General features: G+C 45.2%; 1 protein-coding gene across 2 annotated transcripts in view; it reads left to right on the top strand.

Moving 5' to 3' along the window:
* The window catches only part of PRKCA (protein kinase C alpha), a 404,563-nt gene that overhangs the window by 63,487 nt on the left and 327,630 nt on the right, over positions 1 to 13,446 (top strand). The window lies entirely within an intron of this gene.

Genomic DNA, 13,446 nt, shown 5'->3' with positions numbered 1-13,446 from the left:
CAGTATAGAGAGTCAATGTTTAGGGGGAAAATTAAAATGTGCTTTTCAGGGGTGCCTGGGTGGCTCAGTTGGTTGGGTGTCTGCCTCTTGGTTTCAGCTCAGGTCATGATCCAAGGATTGTGGGGTTAAGCCCTGCATCGTGTTCTATGTATGATGGAGCAGGCAGAGCCTGCTTGGGATTCTTTCTTCCTGCCCCTCCCCTGTTTGTGCATGCATGCACATTCTCTGTCTCAAAATAAATAAACCTACAAAAAGTGTTTTTCAAGTGAGAAGTCTCCCAAAGCTTGTGAGAGTGTCACTATCCTTACAGTGATGAGTAGCATCAGAAGCTATTCTACAACTGTCTATTCAACAAGGTGATTATGACACAGGTGAGTAGAATGCCTATGCTGACAGCAGGGAAATCTATTAAGAAAATACGATAGTTTCAACTTACAGGATTTTCTGAAGAACCAGTCATTTGAAGCCTCCTGGAAAAGGTAAAATTCTAAGAAAGCAAAACATTTTTTTCTGAAATGATTAAAGTTATAATGTTGAGGTAAAATGTAGGGTTGGTTACACTGAACCCTGTAGTTGTACATTTTATAGGGCACTGAGCTCTCTGTAGCATTTCTTAGTGTATTTCCTGGGTGCACAGGACGGTCAATAATCATGTACTAAAGATCAGTGAATAAATTGATAGCCACACCGTATGGTTTGGAGTATAATTTTCTACCGAAATGATGAAAGAATTATGGTTGAACATTGCCTTTTGATGGACTTGTGGCCTTGGTTATGAGTTATTTGATGTTAAAGCATTGGTTAGAAACAAAACCCCCCACCTTATCAGTAGGAAACCTCTTTTGTGGAACTGATTTGTCCTAGGGCTGGACTTAACCCATTGTCAAAGAAGGGAGTTTCTTGTGTTTTCTGATGGAGTAAGGAATAGAGGGATAGCAATAAAAAAATAGCTCTTACTAAAAAAGATTTAGGTCTTTTGGGGGAAAAAGATCTTTCATAATGTTTTGGTTCTTCTATGGGAAGGGAGAGGGGAACCATTCCAAGTATGTTTCTTTAAATATTTGTTGGAGGGGCGCCTGGGTGGCGCAGTCGGTTAAGCGTCCGACTTCAGCCAGGTCACGATCTCGCGGTCCGTGAGTTCGAGCCCCGCGTCAGGCTCTGGGCTGATGGCTCCAGAGCCTGGAGCCTGTTTCTGATTCTGTGTCTCCCTCTCTCTCTGCCCCTCCCCCGTTCATGCTCTGTCTCTCTCTGCCCAAAAATAAAATAAACGTTAAAAAATAAATAAATAAATATTTGTTGGAAAATGACTTTTTTTTTTTTTTTTTTTTTTTTTTTTTAGTAAAGACATTTGCTTTTCAGTTCTTTCAACATCTTAATTTCATCTTGGTGCTGGGATGTGCAAGTAAATGCCTGACCTGGGATTTTGCTGACTCTGCCTTCCTCCTGACTTTGTAAACCTTGTTTTGTGTATCTTTCTGAGAAACGTGGCTATTTTGATTTGTTTTAGGAGGGCACACACAGAGCCATGTGATCTATAGTGCAGTTGGGACAGGGATTGTAGACTGGGACTGCTCACAAACACACTGTGGGTCATTCCTTATCCTAGGTTCATGGACTCTTTTGCAACTTTCCTCTGCCCATCAACCTAGAGTTCAAAATAAGAAAGACCAGGGACACTTGGCTGGCTTGGTCAGAGGCGCGTGCAACTCTTGATCTCAGGGTTGTGAGTTCAATTGCCAAGTAGAGATTATTTAAAAAAATACTTAAAGTCAGGAAAAAGCATTGCATCAAGTACTTAAATTGCTCTGACTAGTCTTACATTCACTACAGAACATATTTGAAGACCGTGTTTTTGTCATTTTTATGGGAATCGGGTGTAAGACTTAAACCTGGGATTAGCCACTTCAGAATCAGATGCTTAAGCGCGTGGGATTTTGGTCACGTTGCTTTATTGGGCTCTGCCCTTTTCCTTACTGTGTGTTATCACTGGTAAGCTATAGGTTTTGATTAACAAAAACACATCTGGGGCACCTGGGTGGCTCAGTCAGTTAAAAGTGTCTGACTTAGTTTTGGCTCAGGTTATGATCTCACAGTTCATGAGTTTGAGTCCTGCATCGGTCTGTCTGCTGACAGTGCTGAGCCTGCTTGGGATTCTTTTTCTCTCCCTCTTTCTGTCCCTCCCCTGCTCACCTTCTCTTTCTCTTTAGCTCTGTCTCAAACATAAAAAAATTCAAAAAATAAGAACATGCTTAAAATAGAAAACAAACATGTACTTCTGATGTAAAAAAAAAAAAAAAAAGGTACAAAACATGAAAAAACTTTTTTCTCTTGCCACAGGCCCATTTCACAGCTGTAACCTCCATTGACTTCTCATGTGGATTTTTTCAGAATTTTGCTTTTGACGTTTCTTTTAGTGTTTTTAACTTACAGCATAGCCTGTAGTTCTGCAACTTGATTTTTTTTCACTAACAGTAAAGATCTTGGGCCTCTTTCCACCTCTGCACACAGAGATGCAGCTTCGTGATGGTCAGTAGTGTTCAATTATGTAGATGTGCTGTAATTGTTTCCTGCTGAACATTTAACTTCCATGCTGGGTTGTGACTTTTAAAGCAGAGCTGTAGTGACATCCTTGGACTGCCTGGGTTTGAATTCGTGGCTTTACCTGCTTCTAACAGGTTACCTTACTGCTCTTGGCCTCTGGTTTCTACTCTGTAAATGGGGGGGGAGGGGTGGATTTTATGTGTAGCAAAAAAGGTAATGGATATGCACTTGGAACAATGCCTGGGACATGGCAAGTGCTCAGTAATGGTCAGCTCTAGCCCTGGCTGTGTACGTCTTTGCACGCCTAGGAATATATTCCTAAAAGCAAATCGTTGGATTGCTAGTTGGGGGGAAAAAAAAAAGTGCAACTCAAATCTTGATGGGTATTCCCAGTTGCCCTATGCAAATGTTGCCCTGAGTTACTCTACCAGTAAGTAAACTTCTGATCTTTGAAAGGCAGTTTCCTGTTCTTGTTTTTATTTTAAACCTAAGTCTTGAAAGCAAGTTTCTTCATTACTTCGGTCTACTTATCTCTGGTTTTGACGGCATAATGACACCTCTTAGAAGTGCCGGTGGTGGGGAGTGTGCTTTACAGCTTGCCCGTGGAAGAATTAAGGAAAGGGGAAGAATCTCCATGGTCTTTGGACTTGTGGTTGAAATTTGCTCCCTCACTGTTTGGATACAAAGTGTTCGGACAAGAGTAAAGGTTATGTTCTGTGTGTTTAATGTGGCTTGACATTTGCATTTGAGCAGGTACATCCGGTCTGATGAACAATGTGGAGACCCATTTAGATGACTGACATCAGCTTGTGGTACAACAGGAAAACTGAGAATTTTCCTTCTCATTGGGTGGGGTCAGAGGGCAGGTGCAGTGCTAGGCCACAGTTCGATGCACAGTCTCCTGCTGAGTGGTAGAGGAACTGAGCTTCCTGCTTGCAGCCTGTGGTGAGGCCTTGTTAGCTGTCAGTCTCATCAGGTGGGCTGATACGGGGGGCGGCTAGAAAGGGAGTAGAGGGAGTGAGGCCCCTGCAGGGGATCTTGGCAGTGCTTTGGAGGCACCTGGCATCTTGGGAGTGTGTCCGTCTCCTGGAGTTGGTGACCTCCCTTTCCTTTTTGTGGAGACTCCCGACAGTCCAGGCAAGGGCATGCTTCACTTTGACCTTCCTGCAGTACTTAAGAGGGCAGGGTCAGTGGGAAAGTAGCTTCTCCAAGGATGGTGAGGTGGTAGTAGTCCTGGCTGTTCTTGACCTCGCGGCTGCTTACTTGACAGTTACCCCTTGCTGGTTCCCTCCAAGCCTGGGGGCTCCCGGTGCAGTCCTGTGTGGGAGCCCCAGGAGCAGGGCAGAGGTGGACAGGAAGTCAGAGCCAGCCTTGATAGGGCAGCGAGCGTGCAGCCGGCCTGCAGTGCAGACCTTCCAGAGGGCTCCACCTGACCTCCTCCCACAGTGCTCTGACTCCATTGTGTTGCCCCTGGCTCCTTACCAGGACTGGTTCTGTTCTAAGGTGTCTAGACCCTTGTTCCTTCATCGATCATCTCCTTCCCTGGTGTGGAGTTAGCTGCCTCTTGAAATCAGGTTATTTCAGGACTCAAATAGTGGAGCAGAAAACCTCTGTGCCAGAGAATGCAAGAGGGGACCACAGGGCAGCAGGAATGGGGGGCACACAGGTTGCTGAAGTCCCTGGGTCTGAGTGAAGTCCCTGCCGGTAGCTTCCTTGACTGTCCACATAGTGACCCGTAGAGGCTGTGGGGGGTGGAGAAGGAAGGAAGGAGGGGGAGGGGTGAAGTTTTAGCTCTGTGGAATCACTTTTTTTTTTTTTTTTTACCCGAACCTAAGAGTTTGCAAGGCAGATTAGACCTTAGAGATTCGAGTCAGTATTAACCTCTTGGTCACAGTTCTGTTGCAGAACTTGAACATTAGGACCCTCTCCCTGCAAAAATGCACACCGTGTACTCTCACAAAAGTGCATGCCTGGTAAGGGGGTTCATGGGCCCCCGGGGTTTGTCAGAACCTGCACTGTGGGGCAACTGCATTGTCCCCCCACCTGCAAAAGACTGAGGTCAAGGTAGGAACAGTGACTTGCCCAGGGTCATACAGAGGTGTTGTGTCAAATCCTCAGACTTCAGAGCCTTGTCTTGCTTTTTTTTTTTTTTTTTTTTTTACAATGCCATTGGCCTCTGCGGGGGAGAGTGACCTCATGTTTTAAGACCTGAGAAGAATAACCAGAGGATACTGTACTTAATATGAAATGGATGATGTTACAAAGAAGTAAACATAGAGGTGAAAGGAAAAAAAGGCATGGGCAAATAATGAATTGGTGGACATTCCTAGTGATATTCATTTAAGCCATTGATGTGACCATCCTGATTTTGGAGAAATGGCTTTGTGTATTGCAACAGTCTTAACGTGGCACCCTCCCATTCAGCTTACAGCTATGCAGTTAACCTGAGATCATAGCTGCTTTTCTTTTGCTCACATCCTCCCAGGGACCTCCATCAGAAGGCCTCCACATAGAAGGTGCTCAGGGAAAGGTCTGTGGAATTGAATTCCACTTGTATAAGAAGGCTGGGCTGGGAGGGGAAGGAAGAGAGGTATGTAGCTCACCTTGGGCCTGTGCCTCCCTAGAGACTGGCCTCCTTCTGCAGCATAGCACGTGTGAGGAACATAGCTGACCTCGGCTAGACTTGGTGGGGGAGGGGAGGGGACTCTTCAGTCTTGAGACCTGCACGGTCTCTGCCTCAGTATCCCCATCTGCAGAGGGGTACCTCCCAAGGGTTGTGAGGAACAGGAAACCTAAATGTAAAACTAGGGTAGTACTTACCGAGTCCTCGGGAAACAAGCAGGTACCACCTTCAAGGTCCTCTTCTATTGTCGTGATGACTGTCATCACCCTGAGTGAGCCATGGTGGTTGAGTGTGAGTGGTGTGCCTGGCACAACTATGCTTTGCGGTGCTCTGGTCCCATTGGGAGCCGCAGGTCACTGCTGCTTTGCAGATCTCGGTCAAAGAGCAAAGGTGGTATAGGGTCACCACCTTTTGTGATCAGGCTGTCAGGCTTAAAAGTGGTCATCTGTTTGATGTGCATGGACCCCAAAACTTGATTTGTGTATGCAGTCTTCACAGTCTTTTGCAGAAAGTCCAATACAAGTTTATGTAGAGTACACACGAATAATGGCTCATCTGTTTGTAAATAATCCAAGGGAAAATCAGTTGCTTGGAACAGTATAAAATCATGAAGGACAGACTATTTTGCAAGATTTGAGCATCCCCAGATACTGGGTGGGTGGGTGTGTGTGTGTGTATGTATATATATGTGTATATATATAAATACACATATATGTAAATGTGACCTAAACATTCATGTTAATAGTTGAGCATTCCTGGTCTCCTTGGACTACAAGAGCTGAAACTGGGTTATGAGAAAGAACTTTCAAGAGCTATCCCTGAGCCAACAAAAAGCTGAATCAGTCAACTCCCACTCAGCTTTTTGTTTAAGGAACACTGCTTTTTAATCTTAAAAAAAAAAAAAAAAAAAAAAAAACTGTTTCCACAGATGTTTGCGTTGTCAACAGGGCCTGTGGTGATTTTTGTGGAGGGCGGAGGGGAAAGGCGGTGAACCTTGATCTCCGAATTTCCCAGGAATGATCCTATTGACATTTCAGTGATGAAATCCCAGCTTTGTTCTCGGAAAGGTCTTCCCTGAGCCGCTGCTTATTCAGGTGACCTGTCGTGGGGTCTTCGAAAGGAGTTTTACAGGAGCTCCCGTGGCCTCCTCCATCACTCGAGACTTTAAGCAAAGCTTTCAGGAGCTTAGCCTCTGGGGGGGGGGGGGACGGTAAGCAGCTGTGACCTTCCGGTGGACTCTCTTCCTGAGGTGAGAAGGGATCTCCCAGGTGAGGGACCTGTCGGACGATTCTTGAGCCAGCCTTTCAGTAGGGAATTAAAAGTACTCACAGGACTCTTCAGGCATTTTCCATTCTCCACCAGGTTGGCCAAGCACTTTGGTGGTCTGTGGCTCAAGATCTGTGGCCCGAGTGCCGGGGTCTTGGAATGGAGCTTTCGGAGCAGTGAGCAGGAGAAATGCCACCGATCCCCTCTGTTTTGGCTTCTGGTCCACTGTCGGGAGGGCTCAGCCCGTGACCCCCACAGGGGCAACATCTGGATGCTTCAAGGCACCCATTCCACCTTCACACACATACTTTGTGGTTCACTCACTTGTCTTGTTCATTCCCCAAATACTGACTGCTTCTGATGTGTTACTCGAGTGCCCCTTTCTCCCTCCAAGAGAAGACGGGCTCTTCCCTCCTCCCACCTCACCTCCCACCTGCCCCATCAGAGTACCTGGGGCATTCGTTACTCCCTGTGGGCAACTGCTGCTCCCTGTGGACTGATGGTCCCTGGGCTCCGGGGCAGAGGCTGGTTGGAGGTTCCATTCCCTGCATCTCCCACGGTGCCTGGTGGTGGGTGCTTCCTTGCTTCCCGGATGGAAAATGTCCAGTCTGCTGTATTCAATCACTAAATGGCCATGTGGTCATCAAAAACTATACCAGTTCGTTATTCAACAACCAGTGACTGAGTGCCTGTTGTGTCCTTTCATGTTAGTTTTGTTCTGAAGATGTTTAAACCGACAAAATTTGAGAGAACAGCGCTGTGAACGTTTGTGTTCCTCTTTAACTGGACCTACAGATGGCGGGCGTGCCTACTCCATCCCCCTTCTACACACACGTAGGTACACGTACACGTGTGCACACGCGCATGCTCGTGCCACAGGGTCTGAAAGTCGGCTGCAGACATGAGGCCACTACAGTCCTGAATATTCCAGTCTTCAGGAATATGAAGCCATTCTGAAGTATCCATCCAGGGACATGGTGCTGTGGGAGTGCAGAGCAGGGAAAATTCTGTTTTAAGCTGGAACCATTAGAAATGGTTTCATTGAAAAGGTAACATCTGAGCTGAGCCACTGGGAATGCAGACAAGAGTTTATGGTATCCCTGTCTCACATCTTAACAGGGAAAAGATACCATCTTTCAAAAATATCGTATTTTCTTGAAAAACTCAATTTTACCATATTTAGATGGAGTTCTTTTATGATTCCACTGTGGTTTTATAACCACACTGATTCTTTCCTTAGCCTCTCAGGGGTTGTCATTGAAAAAGTGCCTTTAATTTTGCTTGCATTGACTAGTAGGCTTACTAATGTGCAAGCGGGGGCTGTGTAGACCAGCAGAGTGCTTAGTCAGCTGGCTTTTCCTCGCTGTGAGAAATGCTAGCGAGTGCCCAGTGACTTCGAGCAGCAAACCAGAACCAACTTTTGCACTTTGATGAGAGCTGTGGCTTAATTTTGTTATTACCCACCGGAATTCTGTACATCCATAAATGAAATGTAGGCTGTTCCAAGTAGTTGGAACTTCACCTGTTTCTACCATATAATAGAAGATTTTGCTAAATCAAACGTGTCCTTGAAGTCGAAAGGCCACCCCTGAAGCACTTTGGGGAGCACTGTATGCTTTATAACAATTAGAGGCAGCATTCGTGTGAGCAAACCACTCACACCCTGGACCAGTCGAGAAAGGCACTTTGAGAGCTATGAGGTATTTTGTTCGCTATGTAGAAGGGAAATTATGGATAATATTCAGGATTGGTTTGGAGTGGAAACCGTAGCAGCTTGTGTGAACTGGAAGTAATTCCAAACATAGACCCGTGGGCTTCTAGAACATGGCACTGTGAGCAGTGGTAGAGGTCATCCTTACCAAACGTGGGTCTCGATTTTCATTTTTTAAATCCAAACCCTTCTCTAATCCCTGGTTTTGTTCAGCATTCTAACAGGTGGTTTTTTCACTGGGGCGGTGGTTACATAGAAGGTCTGGGGATGGGGGAGAATGTGGGATAATGGCAGAGCGCATCTTAGTACAACCCTGGCTTCTGGTTGGTTCGCTGGCTCAGTGTGTCCAACACCCTCTGGGTTTTACGCGGGAGTGTAGGGTCGCCATGTCTGCAGGCCATCGTCACTGGGGTTGTGTCTTCCAACACCCACAATCCACATGATTGCCCAAACCCAGTTGGCAGTCCTCTCACTGTAGCAGAGGACCCAGAGAAACCAGCTCACCCTCTATCGGTGAGTGGTGTGCTGGGTGGGAAGGCCCCGGAGCCTGGGTTTGTGCAGAGTGTGGAGTAGAGCATTTGGTGGGGACCAGCAGCTTGCTGTGCTCAAGGCCCTCGGTTTTCTTTGGCAGCTGTGTGGCTCCTATGTCAGAGCTACCAGAGGTGCCCTGGGGACCCCTCCAGGCTGAGGTATTGAATACAGGCTCGAGTGGGGGGCCTCCCTCGAGGTGGAGGTGGACCTGACTCCTCCGTTGGCTTTTAAAACAGTCTAGGAAGGCAGATGAGTAGGGGCAAGTTTGGTGCCATGGGGGACAGAAGCCATTTTGAGGTGGGGGGGTGGATCTTGGCTTAACATTTCAACATGAAGAAAACTTGTTTCTGAAAGCAGAGGTCTGCAGAAACTGCCATGATTGAGCTCAGAATTCCTGGGTCAGGCTTAGAACTGGGCTCTCATCCAACACCAGCCCTTCCATGGGCGGACCTGTGTGGCGGCAGGTAGGGAGAAAGAATGAATTTGCGAGGAAAGACTGTCACACCCAAAGTCTTAAGAGCAGCCCTGCCATGCATAAGTGACGAATGCCGTGCTTTATTCACTTTCTATCGCTCATCATTCACGGCCAATTTAATGGTGTGAGGGTGCATACCCTGGGTTCTAGATGCTGAGAGTTTAGCTGTGGAAAAGACCACCGAGTCTTGTTCTAGTGGGGCTACTGTTGTGTGGGCGGGGGGGCCCATGAACAGGGGAACAGGGCCGTCACATGGGTTGTACCCTTGAAGTAAGGACTTGATGGCTGACAGTGCTGAGTGGAATTTCAATGCAAGCCATATGCAAGTGTACCTTTTCCAGTACCACATTGAAAGTACAAAAAATGGGGGCACCTGGGTGGCTCAGTCGGTTAAGCGACCTACCTAGGGCTCAGGTCATGATCTCGTGGTCCGTGGGTTCGAGCCCCGCGTCGGGCTCTGTGCTGACAGCTCAGAGCCTGCAGCCTGCTTCAGATTCTTTGTTTCCCTCTCTCTCTGCCCCTTGCCCACTCCTGCTTTGTCCCTCTCAAAGATATGTTAAAAAATCTTTTTAAAAGTACAAGACGCAAGTAGAATTCATTCTAATATTTAATCCAGTATATGTTATGTAACCGATACATAATTTGAGAATTTTGGTTTCTTGCATCAAGTCTTCTAAATCTGGTATTTTACACTTAGAGCACATCTCCATTTGGACTTGGACACATTCCATGTACTCAGCGGGCACATCTGGCTAATGGCTTTGGGCAGTACAGGCTTAGAGCTCTAGGGACAGTGGTACAGGTCCACGTTAGATTGGGTAGTCTTCTAAGCAAGACCCATCAGCTGAGGACAAGCAGTAGCTCTTAAAAATGACCTGTTCTGTGTTTGCTGCTGCTGGCCCACACATCATGCTAAAGCATTTTTATTTCAGCTGATGAAAACCGCTTTTTTTTTTTTTTTTTTTTTGGCAGTTTTGCTCTGAGCACTGTGGGATAGGATACCCTGAGGACAGGCAATAAGAGATCCCTCAATATTCTAGGAGGTGACAGTGGAGAGAGTGGTTAATTCTTGCAGGCTCTGGGGCTTCTAGGGGCTGCCTTTTGTCTGAGCCTGCGTTCTGGGTGCAGCAGAAGGCAGTGTTGCAGATGCCTTATTTTCCACTGCCTTCCTTAATGATGGGATAGAATTCCACCAACGTTCGTGTTTAACCTGAAAAGTCTCCCACTGGGAAAAGTCTCTGGCTCAGGCAGCAGGACTATTTTTAGCATTATTTTAGTACAGGTTTAAACTGCTATTTTACTGAATATTGTAGCTATTAATTTTAAACTTAAGCAAGGATAGGGTTGCTAAGTATAGTTCTCCCACCTACTTAAAATAATTTTCATCAGAGTTTTTCCAGTTCAGCTGCACGTCAAGGAATTGGTTCAGTCCATTTACGAAGGCCTTGCAAAAACCTGAGGGGAGTGTTTGCAAACAGTTTTTACACCTCCCCTTCCCCTGCCTTCGTGTGCACAAGTAATGTGTTCTTTGGTGCCAGTGTGAAAAAGACAAAAACAGTCTGTTATTATCCCACATCTTTACTGCCTTGTTTGTACCTCTAGGTTTCTATTTTCCAGTGCAACTTCATGTGTAATTTAATATAGTTCTTCTTTGACACTGAAAATTGAGTATTTTCTCATGTTAAATGTTTTTCAAGAATATGCTACAGCTGCATAATCTACCTTCTGTTTTGTCTTTGATTTAACTCTTGGTTGATCCTCTATTTCCATTTTTATTCTAAGCAATGCTGGGATAGACATCCTTCTACATAACTATTTGAAAGTCTAATTATTGCAGTAGGGATTGCCAGAAGTGAATTCTTGGCTCCTTAAGGCTTTTGACACATGCTGCCAGATTACCTTTGAAAACCTAGTGCAAGCCTAGGGTGCCTGGGTGCCTCAGTTGGTTAAGCAACAGACTCTTGATTTCAACTCAGGTCATGATCTATGGTCTGTGTGATTGAGCTGCCAGTGTGGAGCCTGCTTGGGATTCTCCACTCAGACATGTGTGCGTGCACACACTCTGTCTAAATAAACTTGAATATAAACTTGTGCTAGGTGGTCTTTTTTTTTTTTTTTTTTTTAAACCTACAGTGTATGTACACTTCTCCCCCAGTTCAACCCATGCCGGATTGATAACTTCAAGGAAATTGTTGGATAAGCATGTCCTTGTGATGCAAAAAAATTTTTTTTGTGATGCAAAATTTTTAAATAAGGAAGAAAAGATAATGGACTCTCCTTCTGTTTTTCTTCTTAGCCTGTCTTTTGGAGCCCTTGTCCTTGACTGATAAGGAGCAAATGTCTTTCTGAGGCATAATTGAGGGATGTTGGGTACAGGGGTCACAGATGGTTTTTGACTGCTTTTTTCTTAGAGCTCTGTTTGTGAGTGTTAGGACTTGATAACTCATGGTACTGAAGACTTGAGTATGTCAAGCTACTCCAGAGCTTTGTGGTAACGTTAGCATGTGTAATCAGTAATAGGTCATAGAATATGACCCACTTGAGGTATTGTTAGTACTGTTACTCATAATGCAGTGTTGATGGCTGCGTCCTGAAGATACCACTATGTTCCGACTCCTATGTTTTGCCTCATTTTTCATGGCCTCTGCAGACTAGGGCTTTGTGACGTTGTCTAAACTCCAAAGGAAAGGATGATAGCTATTGTATTTCCTTCCCCAAGGGAGCTGGGATCTATGGCTGACTTTTTTTTTTTTTTCAGTTACTGTGTACTAGGCCCTGAACCTCAACACTTGATTTCATATGGTTAATCCTGACAGCATTTATGGCAAGTACTAATGTCTCTATTTTATTGACAAATTTGAAGCTCAGGTAACTTCCTTGGAATCACACAGCTAGAAATGAGCAGAGCTGGGGATTGGCCCCACAGCCCAAGTACAGAGTCCAGGCTCAGTGTCCCTGATGGGTGGGAGGAAATGAAGATTAAAACCAGAGAAACACTCAAAACCATTGGGATTCCAGCTCCGACGTTCTTTCCATCTGCCGCACGCGGGTGTGATTTATGCCGACGGAGAGAAACTGAGGAGACAAAGTAGGTGATTGCACAGCAGTCTTGTTGTAACCTAGTCACACGTTTCAAGTGAAGAGTGGCTTAGGGTGTCTTTGAGAGGTCCTAGTCCAGCATCAACTTTGATTTTTTTCCTAACTTGGGAGATTAAGTGGATAAAGAAATAAGGGGGTTGGAGTGAGGAAGGCATTGAGTGGATAGAAGGTAGGGGAAGTTCCATGAGTAACTGTAGGAATCCTAGGGGACTAGAAGCTAGGAGGAGCATAGTCTAATCAGACAATTAGGTTTAATCCGACAATTAGGAAGCAAGACAGAGGAGGGAAAGCTACCCAATTTGGAGGATGTGTGTTAGTATTCAGGGTAATCAGACAGGGAGAATCCTCAGCATATGTAATAATGAACGGGCCAGCAGATGGATGATGGGGAGAGGTGGGTGGCTTTACGCTACTCCTATGTTCTTTTAATATGAAATTATAGCATAATTGCATCAACTCATTTAAAACAAGGTTATGCAATTAGGGTCCTGCTGTTAAAAGCTTCCAGAGATTTCCGTGTGCTAGGTGGAGTTACGTTTACTTTAAAAAAACCAAACTTGTGCTCTCTTTTCATAGACTTAATTTTATTTAATGCTCAATTTTTGGTGTTTACTGGTTGTGCAGTTTCTGAGCTAGTTTGGAGCTAGATTCAGAGCTAGTTTAGAGATGAAATACATGAACAGTTCGGCTGTGGAAAGCCCAGAGGAATGAAACTGTGGGCATGGGGAATCCCTTGTTGGAGAGCGTTTTCATGTGGTCCTAGGCAATTTTCTTTTATAAGAAAATCAGTTTATTACAAACCGGAACAAAATTTAAGTCTGTAAATTTCTACCTTTCCCTTTGAAGTTGTCAAAACTTTAATGTTGCTCTTTATTGTGGTAAAAACATAGAACCTAAAAGTTACCATCTTAACCCTTAAGTATACAGTTCGGTGGCATATTAAGGATGTCACTGTTAAGAGACCAATCTCCAGAACTTTTTATCGATCTTGAAAAAGACTCTGTACTCCATTAACTCCATTCTTGTCCCCACTGCCCCTCGAAATCACCAGTCTCCTTGGTTTCTACGAAACTACTACAGACACCTCAAGAGTAGAGTCACACGGTATTTGTCCATTAGTTGCCCCCTTGTGTGACTTAACGGGATGTCCTGAAGGTTTATCCATGTTGTCAGGTGTAGCAGAATTTCCTTTCTAAGGTT

The sequence above is a fragment of the Herpailurus yagouaroundi genome, unplaced genomic scaffold, assembly GCF_014898765.1.
Source record: "Herpailurus yagouaroundi ecotype Mexico unplaced genomic scaffold, PumYag 206, whole genome shotgun sequence".
Lineage (NCBI taxonomy): Eukaryota > Metazoa > Chordata > Mammalia > Carnivora > Felidae > Herpailurus > Herpailurus yagouaroundi.
The sequence above is the reverse complement of the archived record's forward strand: the minus strand, read 5'-3'. Positions and strand labels throughout refer to the sequence as shown.